The sequence below is a fragment of the Misgurnus anguillicaudatus genome, unplaced genomic scaffold (assembly GCF_027580225.2).
Source record: "Misgurnus anguillicaudatus unplaced genomic scaffold, ASM2758022v2 HiC_scaffold_29, whole genome shotgun sequence".
Lineage (NCBI taxonomy): Eukaryota > Metazoa > Chordata > Actinopteri > Cypriniformes > Cobitidae > Misgurnus > Misgurnus anguillicaudatus.
In genome coordinates, this window is record NW_027395279.1 from 6,362,382 (window position 1) to 6,380,701 (window position 18,320).

At 44.1% G+C, this 18,320-nt stretch overlaps 1 long non-coding RNA gene across 1 annotated transcript; it reads right to left on the reverse strand.

The window, feature by feature from the left end:
- Positions 1-3,015: 3,015 nt before the first annotated feature.
- Positions 3,016-4,605, reverse strand: LOC129436009 (uncharacterized). Its single transcript, XR_012368415.1, has 5 exons — positions 4,445-4,605; positions 3,799-3,858; positions 3,611-3,701; positions 3,435-3,514; positions 3,016-3,136 (listed from the first exon to the last, which is right to left on the reverse strand). It is a non-coding gene; the product is annotated as an uncharacterized lncRNA (long non-coding RNA).
- Between the last annotated feature and the right edge of the window lie 13,715 nt (positions 4,606-18,320).

Genomic DNA, 18,320 nt, shown 5'->3' on the forward strand with positions numbered 1-18,320 from the left:
GGAACTGGGTCTGTTTGTCTCATGGTCCTCGTGGTTGAGGACGAGACAGGGAGAGAAAAACAGAATTCTATTAGCGTAGGGGCCGTTCGCCTGCAATGCAAGTGTCAAACATTATAGTGGTTCAAGTCGGCTCGGTTCCAGACAGGCTAACTATTGCGGCAATAGTATATTACCCATATGAGGTATGTGAGTGCTTTGTTCTAGACAAACTAACTACTGCAGGAAATGTACATTTACTGGACATTTTATGTGAATGCTTTGTTAAAGAAGAATGTCTTAAGTTTAGATTTAAATTGATCGACTGTGTCTGATACTCGGACATTATTTGGTAAATCATTCCAGAGCTTAGGGGCTAAGTAGGAAAATGATATACCACCTTTAGACCCTTTTGATATTCTAGGGATAATTAAGTGACCAGAATTTTGTGAGCGCAGTTTACGTAATGGATTGTATTCTGATAGTAGTTCTTTAATATACGAGGGCGCTAGGCCATTTAAGGCTTTGTAGGTGATTAGTAATATTTTAAATTGTATGCGATATTTAACTTGTAGCCAGTGTAAAGATGCCAGAATTGGACTGATGTGGTCATACTTTTTAGATCGAGTAAGCACTCTTGCGGCGGCGTTTTGAACCAGCTGTAGCTTGTTTACCTGATTTGCATGGCATCCCCCGAGTAACGAGTTACAATAGTCTATTCTAGAGGTCATAAAAGCATGTATAAGCTTTTCTGCGTCTGATGCAGACAGCATATGGCGTATTTTTGAGATATTTCTAAGATGGAAGAATGCTGTGCGGCAGATGTTGGCGATATGACTATCAAAAGATAGATTGCTGTCTTGTCACATGTTGTGACAAACTTTGCATCGAGTGCTCACAAAAAAAGAAGTCACCAGCTGCCACTGTAATGTAGTAAATATCTAAATAAAATGAACAACAACTATATTGATCTTGCTCTTAAGAAATCAGTCCTACACTGCAAAAAAATATTTTCTTACATAGTATTTTTGTCTTGTTTTCAGTAGAAATATTATTTAAATTAAAATGCTTTTTCTTGAGAAACAAAATGACCCAAGAAAATAAGTCTAGTTTTAGACAAAATAAATAAAAATACACACACACACACACACACACACACACACACACACACACACACACACACACACACACACACACACACACACACACACACACACATTAAGTGAATTTGTGCTTAACAAGTAAAAATATCTGCCAATAGTGTGATAAAAAAATGTTAAGTTTTCTTTTTTCTTAAAAACTTAAATTGACATCATCTAATTTTTCAACCTTCATAATTAATTTTCAAGACCCTTGTGATAGTACATCGACTTTAAATAGGTTGAATGACATGTCTACCATAGCCTGACGGGGTCTGTATCACTTTTACTCGTATTTTAAAACTTAGGGTTTCTGGTAGTAACCAGAGCACAAAAAAAACTACAAAATTCGACTGCTTTACGGCATACGTCACTTCCTCCACACAATTTGTTTTTAACGTGAATTTTGCTGGAGGCTACTTAAGGAGTGTAGAGAGCAGTTTCTATTATGTGACTCTGTGGCACCGTGCAAGTGTCACAGACCTATGACACGGGTGACCCGGGTTCGATTCCCCTTTAAGGCAAATTTTTATATAAACTGTATGATTCATACATAAATGCGATGTTCTTTATAAATTACGGCGATTATATTGCATATAGTTCCCTGTATTCAGATGCTGTGTTCACGTATTTACCTTTCTTTTACTGTGTCTATGATATTTACATACAATCCATGTTGCTATAGCACTCAAACTTGCTCACAGTGTAAAACCAAATCCTATTCATTCACCAATCAGATCCGAGCGTTTCTCTCTTCTCTCTTCCTCATTTGCTGCGTTCCGCTGTCACTCGCGTGACGTATTACAAAGCGGCAGACCTAAACGCATCGGTTTACTTGGATTTGGAGCGATTTTCACACAAAAAAGAGGAATAACGAGCGCCATTGCGGAAAATCCTGGTGGCGAGGGAGAGAGGCAAGGAAATACGTCTGGTCGTTTCTGAATTGGAAGGCTGCAGCCTCCGGAGGTCAAATATGCAGGCTGCACACGTCATCAAGCCTGGTTTATTAAGGTAAACTGAGTATTACATTCGCAAGTCATAAGCATACTGCAACAATTTACGATTAACTAAGTATAATAGTCAACTTTGTAATTGTTAATATTGTGAAATAAGACAGTCTTGATGACGTATACAGCTTAGAAATACGACATCCGGAGGCTGCAACCTTCAGATTGAGAAATGGCTTCTGCCACGACGAGTTCCTCATCAGAAAGTTGTAACATGACTGCGTTTCTCCCTGTTGTCTCAAAATGTTGATCGTTTAGCATTTTAAATGTTTAGTTTTTAGTTTAGTTTTAAGGTTGGCCAGTTCCTTTCCTTTGCGACAGTGCTGCGGCGCTTGTGGGCTCTAGGGGCGCTAGAAGTGAAAAATACGTGTCTAGCACCCCCTAGTGGCCAAAAAGTTTCATGGTGTCCCTTTAATTAAAACACAATTTTCTCACCCCATTGTTAGATATTTTTTTCTTGTTTAGGCACAAATTATCTTAAATTGTATATTTTTGTCTAAAAACTAGACATATTTTCTAAGGTAATTTTGCTCATCAAGAAAATACATCTTGATTTAAGAATTTTTAGTTTTTCTACTGAAAACAAGATAAAAAGTGTTAGAAAGTGATTTTTTTTGCAGTGTAGAATCAATCACAGAGCTCTGACTTGGAATTATTCAAACATTTCTCACTGTAACACTGTAATTTCTCACATTTAAGAAAACCAGTTGCATTAAACCATTCAAGATTTAAAACACATAGATTTGAGTACTGTGAACTTAAACAAATTAAGTCACATGCAGTTAAGCACTTATATTTAAGTTCACACTACCTAAATATAAGTGCATAATTGCACAAGACTTAAGTTCACAGTACTCAAATGTATGTTTTTTAAAGGTAAACCGATTTAAGGCAACAGATTTCCTTAAATGGTTTGAGTTAAGTTAACTGTTAGGTTTTACATTGTAAAGCATATACTTGTCAGCAAAGATAACGTTGATGCACCCTCATCTGGACAGACATCTCTTTGGAGCCCTTTGGAAATATAAACATACATATAAGTATTTGGCATAATATTAATACACATATACATATACAGATACACACGCACACACACACACACGCACACACACACACACACACACACACACACACACACACACACACACACACACACACACACACACACACACACACACACACACACACACACACACACACACACACGACAAATCAAATGACATAAAGTTGTACATTTTAGAAAGTTTACATTGAACTGTACAAAGATACAACAATATATGATCAAAGAACTTCATAATGTCCATCTTCTTACTTGATTTTCTGTGTTGATGTCCTCAGAGTCTCTGTGACGTTCTGCAGCTTCATTATAGTAGACTACTTCAATATAGTTGTCTATCAAACACAGAATAAAAATAGAATCACATACATCATAACACATCTATTTACTATTTAACCTCTTTGATTTAATAATTTCATTATTAAACTTACATCATTTTGGCCAGATTGCAGTGACATCAATTTCTTCAGTGTCTGGATCGGTCTGATGTTTTAGCTTCCACTGTTACTTCATTATATTTCTCTGTCAAACACAGAATTAAAAATCAAAATCACATACATCATAACACATCTGTTTACTATTTAACCTGTTTTTTTTTTAATTGAATGAATAAACTTACATCATCTTCACACAGAAACCTCTTCAGCGTCCACAAAGTTGACCACAGTGTACATGACCTCTGTAAACACAAACATGGATAGACTTCATATTTAAAAAGATGAAGAACAGCAAACACATTACGTTAAAATATATTATGACTCCAAGCTTCTTTACAATTAGCATTTAGGTTCTCTCAAAGTGAAGCTGGCTTTGTTACAAATCAATAGGTATTAAAACCGTCTTGAAAAATAAGCAGCATCTACCAGCACTAAAGCAATGAGCTTTTAAACAACAAAAGATCGTCTGTATCATTTAAAATAGCAGAGAGACACTTGCTAGCTGCTAACATTTCAAACACACAAGTTACTGTTGTTTTGTTTGTTTTAAGCAAAGAACGTCTCATCTTGGCTTCTTTAAAGTTTTGTTTTTAAAAATGTAAACATCGAATTGATTCTTTTAACAGCCCGGTTTGAATGTTACTTCGCGTATTTTTAACCTCATGTTTACCGCTGTGTACCATGTATACCCTTAATGTTTTACTGTTTGTGCTTTAAATTCAAACAGTTCTAGTATAAAGACAAAAACGAATCATAGTAAATAACATAATATGAACAAATAGGCATCCGATCAGCGCGATGCAGACAAACTAATTAAATCAAACTTACCTTACTGTTGATGTGCAAGCAAACAAAGAGTAGTCCAGACTCCAGGCTGTAACGGTTTGCGATTTTGAATTTTCCCGTCAAGCCCATAGGTCAAGCAGTCGCACCTGAAGGGTGGGGCAGATGAGTGGGTGCAGGTGCATTCTGGGAAATGTAGTCCTTTTCTTTGGCGTTGTCACTGCTTGTAGCATATGCTGCTGTAGATGTAAACTACGATTTCCAAGATGCATTGGATGCACTACAATCATTCCAGCCCAAGTTTGATTGATCCTCTGCTCGCACTTTATTATAAGGTGTGTTCGAGATCATCTGGCGCTGCGCAGACCGATCGGCGAGGTTTGCCGCTTGCAGTCGAGGGAGGAACTGAAGACGGAGCCGTCAAGCCGGACACCTGCTGCTTGCCGTAGTGACGTGTGCGCCGTGTTTCCTTGTTGTTAATCGCGAATGAAGTGAATTAGATGCTGCATTTGACTTTTAGTAAAAAGTTGCAACCAGAAACATTTTATATCGAATATTTTAATTGCTGCTTATACTGAATACCCGAAAATAACGGGAAACAAGCATATATTATTAAAATACCAATAGAGTTTGTTATTTTCATTTTTATGTTATTAACATATTTAAGGATATTAAAGTGTTTTTTCCTGTTTTAAAACATGAATTTATAATGTTTATTAGTGAAACTAAAGGTTGGATTAAACTTGAAACGCACGTGATCGTACTTGGATCGTTGTCATCAATGAGGCGACCAATCAAGTAAAGCTGTTACGTCATCACAACTCCGGGCAGCCGCTCTGGAGAAGCTGCACCGGCTGAGCTAGCCGGCTACTCTCGAAACGCTCTCGCGGTACTTAAAAACCATATGACACAGTCACGTAACCCTCGTTCCCTGAAGGAAGGGAACGGAGACGTCACGTCGTGACCGACGAATTGGGAACCGCTCCGCGGTGGCAAATCTACTTCGAGAAGCTATTAAAAAGGCCAATGAAATTGGCATGCAGATTATTTGCACCTGCTGCGCTGCCCAGCCGCGCGGGTATATAATGAGAGGCAGGTGCAGTAATCAAATCAGCTTTTTTCGCTGAGAAGCCGGCAAAATAAAGGGGCCGGCCGACTCAGCAGTGGAACAGCAACTGTGGCGACGGGACGTGACGTCTCCGTTCCCTTCCTTCAGGGAACGAGGGTTACATACGTAACCGAGACGTTCCCTTTCAGTCGGTCACTACGACGTCACGTCGTGACCGACGAATTGGGAATCCCTACCAAAGCGCCACTGGAGCTGACCCTTCCAGTGCCTGCGTAAAACCTTCCGTCTTCACTTTACGAGAGGCGGAACCTGGGCTTACAGCAGAAGGCCGGTCACTACTTGTTCCTAAACCCACGATAGTGAACTAGGCAAACTGGGAAGCGAATCCAGCCTGGGCGGAACTAGGAGACGCTGCGGAGCCAACCCAGAGGAGATTGTACGAATGGGTGGCGAAAAATAGCCCATAGGTCTATGACGTGACTCTCATAACTATATTTATACTAGAGAGAGAGCAGAGCGGGCTATGCAAGGGACAACGTGGCAGATTAGCTCCACGGAAATACGCGCATAGGACACCTCACGGGGGCGCTATATGGGGGCCTAGCCAAACACAGGTTTTCAGGAATACAGCTAACGAGAGGCTGACAGCCGATGCTCCGCAACATCGACTGAAAAGGCGATGGAGGAAAGGCAAAACCTTATTTTGTGACGTTTTGACCTTATGGCCTTCCATATTGGCACAGTCGTTCAACACCAAAACGGAGGCTGCAAGCCGACACAGGAGCCGACTCTGAGTGTTTCTACCGGTTTGAGGAGAGAACACGAGAGGATACCGGCTCAATACGAACACTGTAAAATCTGGTGAACGTGTTAGGTGTCGCCCAGCCAGCCGCTCTACAAATGTCTGCTAGCGAGAAACCACGAGCAAATGCCCAAGATGATGCCACACTTCTAGTAGAGTGGGCTCTCAAATTAAAGGGGCAAGGGACACCCTGCTTTTCATACGCGAGGGCGATAATGTCTACAATCCAATGAGACATCCTCTGCTTAGTGACAGCCTTCCCTTTCTGCTGACCACCGTAACAGACAAAGAGCTTCTCTGAGGTTCTAAAGCTTTGAGTTCGGTCCACATATACACGCAAAGCGCGCACAGGGCATAACAAAGCCATGGCTGGGTCTGCTTCCTCCTGGGGCAGAGCTTGTAAGTTCACCACTTGATCCTTAAAAGGAGTGGTGGGAACTTTGGGCACGTAGCCGGGCCTGGGTCTCAATGTTACGCTGATATTAGCGGGCCCGAACTGAAGGCACGAATCGTTGACCGAGAATGCATGAAGATCCCCTATCCGTTTAACCGAAGCCAGTGCAAGAAGAGTTAAAGTTTTCATTGTGAGAAATTTGATACTCACAGAATGCAGAGGCTCGAATGGGGCAAGCTGGAGTGTTTTCAGCACCATGGACAAGTCCCACGGAGGAATAGAGGGCGGACGAGAAGGATTCAGCCTTCGTGCACCTCTTAAGAATTTAATAACTAGATCGTGCTGACCCACAGATTTACCGTTTATCGGTGAGTGGTGCGCGGATATTGCCGCGATATCTACTTTAATGGTAGAAGGTGACAGCCTCTTCTCCAGATGATGCTGAAGATACGAAAGCACGACTCTAATAGAGCATTCTCGGGGGTCCTCTGACTGTGAAGCACACCAAACAACGAACAGGTTCCATTTAAGCTTATAAGCCTGTCTAGTAGACTGCGCTCGCGCCGCAAAAATAGTGTTAGATACCACTTGCGGTAAATCATTTAGAACCTCCGCGTCCCGTCCAGCGACCACACATGAAGGTTCCATAGATCGGGACGCGGGTGCCATAATGTGCCCCCTTCTTGAGAAAGAAGGTCCTTCTTCAGGGGAATCTTCCAGGGAGGGGCTGTCGCGAGGAGCGCGAGTTCTGGAAACCAATTCCTGGTTGCCCAAAACGGCGCGACTAAGAGAATGCGCTCCTCGTCCTCCCTGACTTTGCACAGTGTTTGCGCAATGAGGCTCACTGGGGGGAAGGCGTATTTGCGTAAACCCTGCGGCCAGCTGTGTGCCAGTGCATCCACCCCGAGAGTTCCCTCGTTCAGTGAATAGAACAGGCGACAATGTGTCGTTTCTGGGGAGGCAAACAGATCTACCTGTGCTTTGCCGAAACGTTTCCAAATTAGCTGAACCGTCTGGGGGTGGAGCCGCCATTCGCCAGGACGCGCCGCTCATGAGAGCGCATCTGCCGCTGTATTGAGCGACCCTGGGATGTGAATGGCACGAAGAGACCTCAGATTCTTCTGACTCCAAAGGAGGAGATGACGGGCGAGATGCGACAGGTGACGAGAGCGCAAACCGCCTTGGCAATTGATATACGCAACAGTCGCAATGTTGTCGGTGCGAATTAATACATCCTTGTCTCGAAGCTCGTTGCTGAAACGAATGAGAGCGAGATGCACAGCCAACAACTCGAGGCAATTTATATGCCAGCGTCTCTGGAATGTCGTCCAGACACCCGAAACTGCATGCCCGTCGTACGTGGCTCCCCATCCCGTGTTGGAGGCATCCGTGTACACAATGGCATGCCTGGAGACCTGTTTTAATGATACCCCTGCTCTGAGGAATGACGGGTCTAACCACGGAGTGAAATGGAGACGGCACGTCGGTGTGATCGTTACGCGGTGCGCGCCGGTGAGCCACGCTCTCCTCGGGATTCGGTCGTGAAGCCAACGCTGAAGCGGTCTCATATGGAGCAGCCCGAGCGGTGTCACGGCCGCTGCTGCCGCCATATGACCCAGGAGCTTCTGAAATTGTTTCAGAGGGACTGCGCTCTTGCCATTGAATGAATTTAGACAAGTCAGAATGGATTGCACACGCGCTTCTGTTAGACGTGCGGTTAAATTGACCGAATCCAGTTCCATACCGAGAAAAGAGATCCTCTGCGTTGGGCAAAGTTTGCTCTTTTCCCAGTTGACCTGAAGACCGAGACGGGCGAGGTGTTTTAACACACGGTCCGTATGATCGCAAAGCATCTGACGGGACTGGGCTATTATTAACTAATCGTCGAGATACGCTAGAATGCGCACACCGTTCTCTCTCAGGGGTTTTAATGCCCCCTCGACTACTTTCGTGAATACACGGGGAGAGAGAGAAAGCCCGAACGGTAAGACTTTGTACTGATATGCCCGCCCCTCGAACGCGAAGCGGAGAAACGGCCTGTGTCGAGGAAGTATCGAGACATGAAAGTACGCGTCCTTCAGATCGATGGCTGCGAACCAATCGTTTGGACGAATGCATTGAAATATGCTCTTGTGCGTCAGCATTTTGAATGGCAATTTGTGAAGCGCTCGATTCAGTAAACGCAGGTCCAGGATCGGTCGCAACCCGCCGCTTTTCTTGGGTACAATGAAATAAGGGCTGTAATACCCAGATTTCATCTCGGCTGGAGGGATGGGTTCGATCGCATCTTTCGCCAAAAGAACAGCGATCTCGGCACGGAGAACATGCGCGTCGGCATTTTTCACCGTAGTAAACCGAATGCCCGCAAATTTGGGAGGGCGCCGGGCGAATTGAATCGCGTAGCCGAGACGAATCGTGCGTAAAAGCCATCTCGACGGGCTGGGAAGCGCTTCCCACGCCCCCAGATACCGAGCGAGGGGAATTAACGGCACGATCGGAGTACCCGCGGCGAGGGGAGCGAATGTAACGGTTGCTGCGCTCTCTGTGATAACAGCAACGGAGGTGTTGTGAGGTGTGCCACTCACCTTTTTCCCCTGATGGGGGGCAGAGCTGGGGAGATCTCGATGTAGAAGACTCACCCGTCGTGACACACCCGGTGGCGAAAGAGGAGGAGGAGGACATAGGGCTTTGTGCCCGTCCGTAGCTCTCACGCTCCTCTGAAGACCTGGAGAAGGAAGAGGAATTCGCTCTTTTTGTGGTTTTGTGGGTGCCGGCTGAAAAGCCGGCGGAACAGAAAAAACTGAAACCAAGGATTCCCCACCCGGCCCTCCTCCGGTGGGGGGAGTGGTGCCTTCACCATCTCCCGTAGAGCGATCCCCCCCATCTCCAGGTCGCCCGTCTCAGGGTCGTTTAGCCTTACGTTTTCCACCTCTCTTGGCAGGCTGCTGAGCGGGCGGGGCGGGCTGCTGGCGGCCGGTTCCTCGCTTCCTAGAAGAAGTGCCCCGATGAGGAACGGGGGCGGCCGCCGCAGGACGCCCTCGGCGAGAGGCAGACTGAGGTGTCGACGTCGAAGGGGCAGATGGACGTTTCCGACGCGGCAGGATCTTCGCAATGGCCTCAGTCTGTTTCTGAGCGGTGGAAACCGCCTGTGCAAAGTTTTCCACCCTCTCGCCGAACAGGCCGGCCTGGGACACCGGAGCATCTAGGAGCTTAATACGGTCCTGCTCCCGCATGTCGGCCAGGCACAGCCAGAGATGGCGGTCCTGAACCACCAAAGTGGACATCGCACGTCCGACCGCCCGTGCGGTGACCTTAGTGGCTCTGAGCGCCAAGTCAGTAGCCGCACGGAGCTCTTTAAATGCGGCCGAATCGTGACCACCCTCGTCCAGGTCACGCAGTGCCTTAGCCTGGTGTACCTGAAGTAATGCCATGGCATGGATGGCAGAGGCCGCTTCCCCACAAGCACGGTAGGCAGATCCTGTTAGTGCAGAGGAGTACCTACATGCCCGCAAGGGGAGGGTCGGCCGATCTCGCCAATGGGAAGAGGACCCGGCCGGACACAGTTGCATCGCGACGGGACGCTCAACCGGGGGGAGATCGGTGTACCCTCTAGCGGCCCCGCCGTCGAGGGTGGTGAGGGGTGAGGGCTGATACGGCCGCTTCCGGGAGGAAAAAGGATTTTTCCACGACCGTGTCAGTTCCTCATGAACCTCGGGGAAGAAAGGCACTGGTGGCTGGGTCTGCTCTGTTCTAGCAGACCCGAAGTACCAATCATCTAGGCGGGATGGCTCGGGTGGAGATGGTTGACGCCACTCCACCCCGACCGTACCCGCCGCCCGAGCGAGCATGGCCGTCATCTCGGGGTCGAGCGCAGCGCCCCCTAACCGTCCCGAAGGAGGCAGAGGGTCAGACTCAACGTCCGAGAGAGACGGCCCCCCCCTCCGATGCTGCGGACGAAACAGAATCCCGTGTGGTGCCAGCGGTCCCCGAGGGCAACGTAGAACACGCGCTCCCGGTTTCCATTGGCACCTCCGGCTGTGGATCAGGGTGCTGAACTTCACTGCCACCGTCGATGGACTTATTCAGCACCGTGATGCGCAAGTCGTCCTTCGCAAGCATCACGGCCGCCTTCTTAGCGCCGGATGGCTTGGAAGGGGGGCGGCGGTCCCGGAGGTACGCCACCCGACTGCGCAGATCCACCACAGTCATGTTCAGACAAACCTGACATGTACTGTCGCGAAACGCTGCCTCCGCATGCTCAAGCCCCAAGCATGAGAGGCAACGATCGTGGCCGTCACGAGGATTCATGTACAGCCCGCATCCGGACGAAGCACACGGTCGGAATGTCATCCTGAAAAGGACGCCACCCGACCTGTGACACGAGAGAACGGCTGCCTTTACAAAGGCACAAGTTCAAGCTCGTGTTTGTCTTTTAGGGAATTCACTCTTTAGATGTAATGCGTGAGTTGATGAAGCACGCAGGGGAGAGGCAACGACACACTCAAATAAAATCAAAAAATAGAAATTAAAGAGGTGGAACAAATGCGAGTCTCCGCTGAGGTGCTGTCTGTCCTACCAACTTCGACACACACAGAGGTCCCAGAAAGGATTGCTTCTCAAGAGCAGAATGCTGCCGGCTTCGAAGCGAAAAAGCTGATTTGATTACTGCACCTGCCTCTCATTATATACCCGCGCGGCTGGGCAGCGCAGCAGGTGCAAATAATCTGCATGCCAATTTCATTGGCCTTTTTAATAGCTTCTCGAAGTAGATTTGCCACCGCAGAGCGGTTCCCAATTCGTCGGTCACGACGTGACGTCGTAGTGACCGACTGAAAGGGAAATAAAAAAATATTTCTATAAAGTTTATAACGTTGACAAAACATGTTTAGTTGACAAACATGTTAACAGTTATTTTGAATGATGCTCAGATTTTCTTAAATATAAAATCTTTGTGAATCAGCACTTATTGATGAAATACAAAACTCTTTAAACATGCCTCAGGAATTATCTCTGGGTTTAGTGGATTAACTGCTCATCATTGGAAACATTGAACGTAGACCTAAATGAATTCTTACTTAAATATAAGTAAATATAAACTAATGCTGAGTTGAGACATGTAACTTACTGAACTTACTTAATTACAACATGAACTCAAATAAATTTATTGTAAATGAATGCATTAACAATGAAAAACATGTCATGTTAATGATGACTCTTCATTAGTTGATGATAGTATATGCCTTAACTCAGCATTAGTTCATGTTTAAGCTTTAAATGGCCTAGCACCCTCATATCTTAGAGAATTACTATCAGAATACAATCCATCACGCACACTACGGTCGCAAAATTCTGGTCTCTTGATTATCCCTAGACTATCAAAAGTGTCTAAAAGTGGAAGGTCATTTTCCTACTTAGCCCCTAAGCTCTGGAATGATTTACCAACCGATGTCCGAGAATCAGACACAGTCGATAATTTTAAATCTAGACTTAAAACTTTTCTCTTCAACAAAGCATTCGCATAATTTGTCTAGTAAAAGTACTTAACTCGAAATAGTTATCTGTACGGAACAAAGCACTCGCGGTCATAACACAGATCAACCAAATAAATAAATAAAAATCTTATCTTAACCTATAGTCGGATTGCGATTTTGGAACTTTCGTGTTCTTGTGAATAGTATGCCATACAAACCCGTTTGCCACTGAACCTGCATTAACGACGACAGTGGGGCCTCCAGCCTTAGTCAAACGGGTTGGCACGTATGGTTGGGTTGTGATTTTGGCGCTTTCTTTGTATTGCAAATAGTATGCCATACAGACCCGTTTGCCACTGAACCTGCATTAACGACGACAGTGGGGCTTTTGGCCTTAGTCAGACGGGTTGGCACGTATGGTTGGGTTGTGATTTTGGCGCTTTCTTTCTATTGCGAATAGTATGCCATACAGACCCGTTTGCCACTGAACCTGCATTAACGACGACAGTGGGGCCTCCAGCCTTAGTCAAACGGGTTGACACGTATGGTCAGGTTGCGATGTTGGCGTTTTTTCGTGATCTTGTAAATAGTATGCAATATAGACCCATTTGCCACTGAACCTGCATTAACGACGACAGTGGGGTTACAGGCCTTAGTCAAACGGGTCGACAAGTTTCATTTTTTCTAGTTACCATATATACCATCGCAGTGGGCCCCCAATTTGCAAAATCCTCAACTGTGGATAATATAATTATGCTGCAATAGTTAGTCTGTCTGAAACTAAGCTGATTCAACCACATCACTGTGTGACACTTGCATTACATGTGAACGGCCCCTACGCTAATATGATTTTGTTTTTCTCTCCCTGTCTCGTCCCTGGGTCCCATTGACCCTGAGGACAATGGGACAAACAGACCCAGTTCCGGTAGATGTGAAAGTCGGCACACCTCTGATCTACTGGTCGTCCTTCAATGTGATGCCCAGCTGATGCCTGACCAACGACCACCGGCAGGACCCGCTTAATATCCGCTTAATCTCTGCTTAATCTCTGCTTAAGCTCCTTATCCGTTAATATGTGTGTATATACATGTATATCTCCCAAGGGTTTTTCCCTCCTAGGACTTTTATTTTTATTTCCTCGGCTAAACAACCCGGGGTTTTTGTTTTTTTTCTCCTAGGGGGTTTTTTACCCCGGGGAGGTAGCCTGCTTGGGCTTAACTTAGCTTCTTCTTCTCGACGTTACATTAGTAATATGCTCGCTCATAATGTCGCGTCATAGCCGCAGCAAATTTGACTGCTTATGCTATTGTGTATTATGTTATGCTATCTGTCGTTTTTCTGTGCTTTTACTGCTTTTATTAATGTAAAGCTGCTTTGAAACAATTGAGTATTGTGAAAAGCGCTATATAAATAAAATTGAATTGAATTGAATTGAATTAAAAATACATGTATGTCTTTTATCATTGTGATATATGGACCCATATTATATTATAAAGTCGCCATCTCTTTTATTTAAATTGATTGATTGAAACAAACAAACATGATAATATGTGGTCTGACTTTGTACAAGCATGCATTATCATATGCTAACAGTTACCTCCTCAGATAGACTACACATTGATTGGTGCCCGACAGGCCCGGATTGGCCATAGGGAGAACCGGGAGGATTCCCGGTGGGCCGGTCTGTTTTTTTGACCACGAGGGCCGGTGTTGTCATGCCACCGCGTATTTGCGGGTGAGAGATGTCCCCGCCGCTTTGCACAAGTTGATTGTGTCCCGAATCCCGACCACTTATTGGAAGAATTCTTGCATTAGGGTTCATTGACATCTGAAACGCATGGGAAACGCAGGACGTGCCGCTGTCTTCTGGTTTTTAAAGCGCTTACTTGAACACGAGTTTTGTTTCAGACGCGTCTATATTGAGTGCGCTTGCCGGCCGCGCGTCTATATTTAAAATAAACTTGAGCGCGTCTTTTGAGTGCGCTTGCCGGCCGCGCGTCTATTATATTTAAAATAAACTTGAGCGCGTCTTTTGAGTGCGCTTGCCGGCTGCGCGTCTATTATATTTAAAATAAACTTGAGCGCGTCTTTTGAGTGCGCTTGCCGGCCGCGCGTCTATATTTTAAATAAACTTCAGCGCCTCTTTTGAGTGCGCTTGCCGGCCGCGCGTCTATTATATTTAAAATAAACTTGAGCCCATCTTTTGAGTGCGCTTGCCGGCCACGCGTCTATTATATTTAAAATAAACTTGAGCGCGTCTTTTGAGTGCGCTTGCCGGCCACGCGTCTATTATATTTAAAATAAACTTGAGCGCGTCTTTTGAGTGCGCTTGTCGGCCGCGCGTCTATTATATTTAAAATAAACTTGAGCGCGTCTTTTGAGTGCGCTTGCCGGCCGTGCGTCTATTATATTTTAAATAAACTTGAGCGCGTCTTTTGAGTGCGCTTGCCGGCCGCGCGTCTATATTTTAAATAAACTTCAGCGCCTCTTTTGAGTGCGCTTGCCGGCCGCGCGTCTATTATATTTAAAATAAACTTGAGCCCATCTTTTGAGTGCGCTTGCCGGCCGCGCGTCTATTATATTTAAAATAAACTTGAGCGCGTCTTTTGAGTGCGCTTGCCGGCCGCGCGTCTATTATATTTAAAATAAACTTGAGCGCGTCTTTTGAGTGCGCTTGCCGGCCGCGCGTCTATTATATTTTAAATAAACTTGAGCGCGTCTTTTGAGTGCGCTTGCCGGCCGCGCGTCTATATTTTAAATAAACTTCAGCGCCTCTTTTGAGTGTGCTTGCCGGCCGCGCGTCTATTATATTTAAAATAAACTTGAGCCCGTCTTTTGAGTGCGCTTGCCGGCCGCGCGTCTATTATATTTAAAATAAACTTGAGCGCGTCTTTTGAGTGCGCTTGCCGGCCGCGCGTCTATATTTTAAATAAACTTGAGCGCGTCTTTTGAGTGTGCTTGCCGGCCGCGCGTCTATTATATTTTAAATAAACTTGAGCGCGTCTTTTGAGTGCGCTTCCCGGCCGCGCGTCTATTATATTTTAAATAAACTTGAGCGCGTCTTAATACAAACGGGCTGGCCTCTAAAAGGAAAATAATTTACAAAACGTATTTTTTATCCAAGTCATAGATGAATTCTCTATTAATAGTCATTATTCATCGTTTATTGCAAGAGGAACAAAAATCTATTTGATGCAAAACTCATTAGTTTATTTGAAAAAAGTAGTTTCAAAAGTATATCCATGATGTTTTCTTTTTTTTAAACACAATGTAGGCCTACCTTAGCCTACGTTATTTAGCAATAGACATGATCTAAGTACTAAAAAAATAAGATAAAGATTTTTTCCATTTCTTTCCAATGCATACTTGATAAATCTTGCTTGTGTATATCAGGGGTTTCCAAACGTTATCAACCCAACAGTTAATCTCAAGACTCACCATTTTTTAGAAATAGAAATATAGAGGAAAACACAAACACATTTGTTTCCTTTAGTTTTTGAATAAGTTTACTTTAGTAATATTATGGTCTTATGGTAGGGCTGCATGATTATGGCAAAAATTATAATTGTTTACTGCATTTGCACGGAATATGAAATTATATATTTGAAAAATACAGTGAATTGCAAGGCTGCAGAGAACAGTGCACTACTGCAGACTTATACTAAAGATATTATTTTAATATTCAGTCGTAAACTAAAGTGGGCCGGCCTAAGGCATGAAACTCCAGGGCTGAAAATGAGTCCCACTCCGGCCCTGGTGCCCGAACATTTTCCTTACAAGGGCCAAACCTGACTGAGGGCTGTGGGCCAAAATTTAATTGTGATGTGTTATATTAAAATTAAAGTTGCTCTGATAACCCCTAATTTATAATTTTCTAATATTTTAAAAATGAATAAGCAAACATTACTCTGTTTATTCATAACTAATGCAGTTTTATTTTCCAAGGCTTTTTGTAAAAAAAAGAAATCATTTTGCCAATCAATTTTAAATATCCTTTTCTCTAAGTGCCACTGCCAAAACCTCTTCATTTTTAGCCTGTAGTACCCGAGTTCATTAAGTTTTGTGGTGCATTTAATACACCTTCAAGTATGCATGAAACATAAACAAATTCACTTTAATCCCTTGCAAAAATACAACAAAAAATGATACATTTTAGAAAATGTTTAATTAAAAATATGAAAATCTGCGCCAATGACTTTTATTCTTTTTCCTTATCTCACGTGGCATGATGGGCCAAATTAAAGGTCTATTGTGGGCCAACTTTGGGCACCTCTGGATTAGAAGTACAGTAGCTGACAGGTATCTGCAGATATGTTTACCCAAGTTTGTCAGTCAGTATCACCGAACATGTTTTGCATTCACATGTGAAAGACAGTCTTTTAGATTATGGACCTGTCTATTGATATTTTTGTTTCTATTTTAAAAGATTTAATGAAATGTTAGGGTAGAATTATAATAACAATAGAAACAGTGAACTTCAAATCATGAGACATCAGCAAAATCAAGCAGCTTTACATTTCACTGACTAATTTATCAACATCCTAGCTAGCAAAAATGTGTTACATGATGTCATTTGAACGGCTTCTTTTAAACGATGTATGCAGCATTGAGAGAAACGTGCACAATATTCTGACCTAGGGCAGTTGGAGACATGTTTTCAAAGTGTTAGAAATAAATATTCTGAAATAAAAAATTTTGCATTTCTCTTGAGTCAGAGACATAATTTTCACACATTAAAATTGTAATTGTGTCCATTGAATTTTTGTTATTTTGAATGATGCTAAGTTTCTTAAATAGACTATTAAAATTATATTAATAATAAACGTATTTAGAAAACAGTTTTTATGTACCACAATACTGTATGTGCTGTCTTAAAGAGACATGGAGGCTGTTTACACTTGGTATTAAGATGTGTTTTCATCGATCGGATCACAAGTGGACGAGAGAGACACATTACGTTTACACCTGGTATTTAAATCCGTCTCTTTTGTCCACTTTCGACCGCTTCTGTGCTGAATACTATGAGGGGGTGGTCTGTGAGACGGTGGGCGAGTCTCTCTGCTGTCATTCAAACCCGAGCGGGAGTAATTATAAGTTTATATGGACGCAAACTAATATTATGTCGGAGTGCACTGCTTGTTTAGCAAGTAAACATGCTGCACAGTGTTTTGTACATAAGTATGTAAGAGCTTTCTTTGAATTTTCAGCGCAATTGATGAAATAGGATCGCGCAACTTTCACACGCTTTCAAAACGAAACTACGGAGATCAGCCGCTCAGTTTTATCAATGAAAAGCTAAAAATAGCACTGTTCACCGAATGTTCACGCCAGACGTCAAAAAAGACGTAAAACTTGTGTTTAATACCTCAGATTAGATAAATGGGCGGAGAGAAGGCGGTCGCGTGTGGCTGTTCGAACGCATTCAATCACATGTCCGTTCCGCAACTCCAAAGCGATCCGATCGAAAGTGGTTTCGACCACCTCTGGATGTGGTTGAAAGTGGTCGAAAGTGGACGAGCTCAAAACGTTTTGAACACCGTTTACACCTGGCATTAACGTCGTCCACTTGTGATCCGATCGACGAAAACACATGTTAATGCCAAGTGTAAACAGCCTCATAGTTAACCCCCCACCCCACCCCACTCAGCTCTGAAAACAAAGACACCTCTACCTGTGGGTCATTAACATATAAAAAGCCCTTCACACCTCACACCCACCTCTCCTCACAACCAGCTGTAAGGATTCCTGGAAACTTCCACCATTTCCTATATACATCCACAAATGTAAAGTTTCTGGATGTTTCACAAGTTTACTTTGGTGTATTACCTTTCCAAGCACTCTGCCTCAAAAATCTGGCAAACCTAAAGTTTAGCAGGGATTTCCCATCCCGTATTTGTCCGTATACAGCTCTTTTCATGCATTTTCATGCAGTGTCTCCCCTACTTGGTTTGAGAAACGGCCATTGTTTACAGAAGCCGGAGCGCGAGCTACAAACTACAGAGCGAGTGCGCGGGTGCACAATGGTGAAAGAGCAACACACGATGTAAATAACTAAACCAGTGTTCGCAGTACAGACACTTTATATTTTAGCGTACTGCGTACCTTCACTTTCTTTTGCGTGTGTAACCGAGTGGCACTCTTACATCCGACTACGCCACCGGGCTTATCCCCGGAAATCGTTAGAC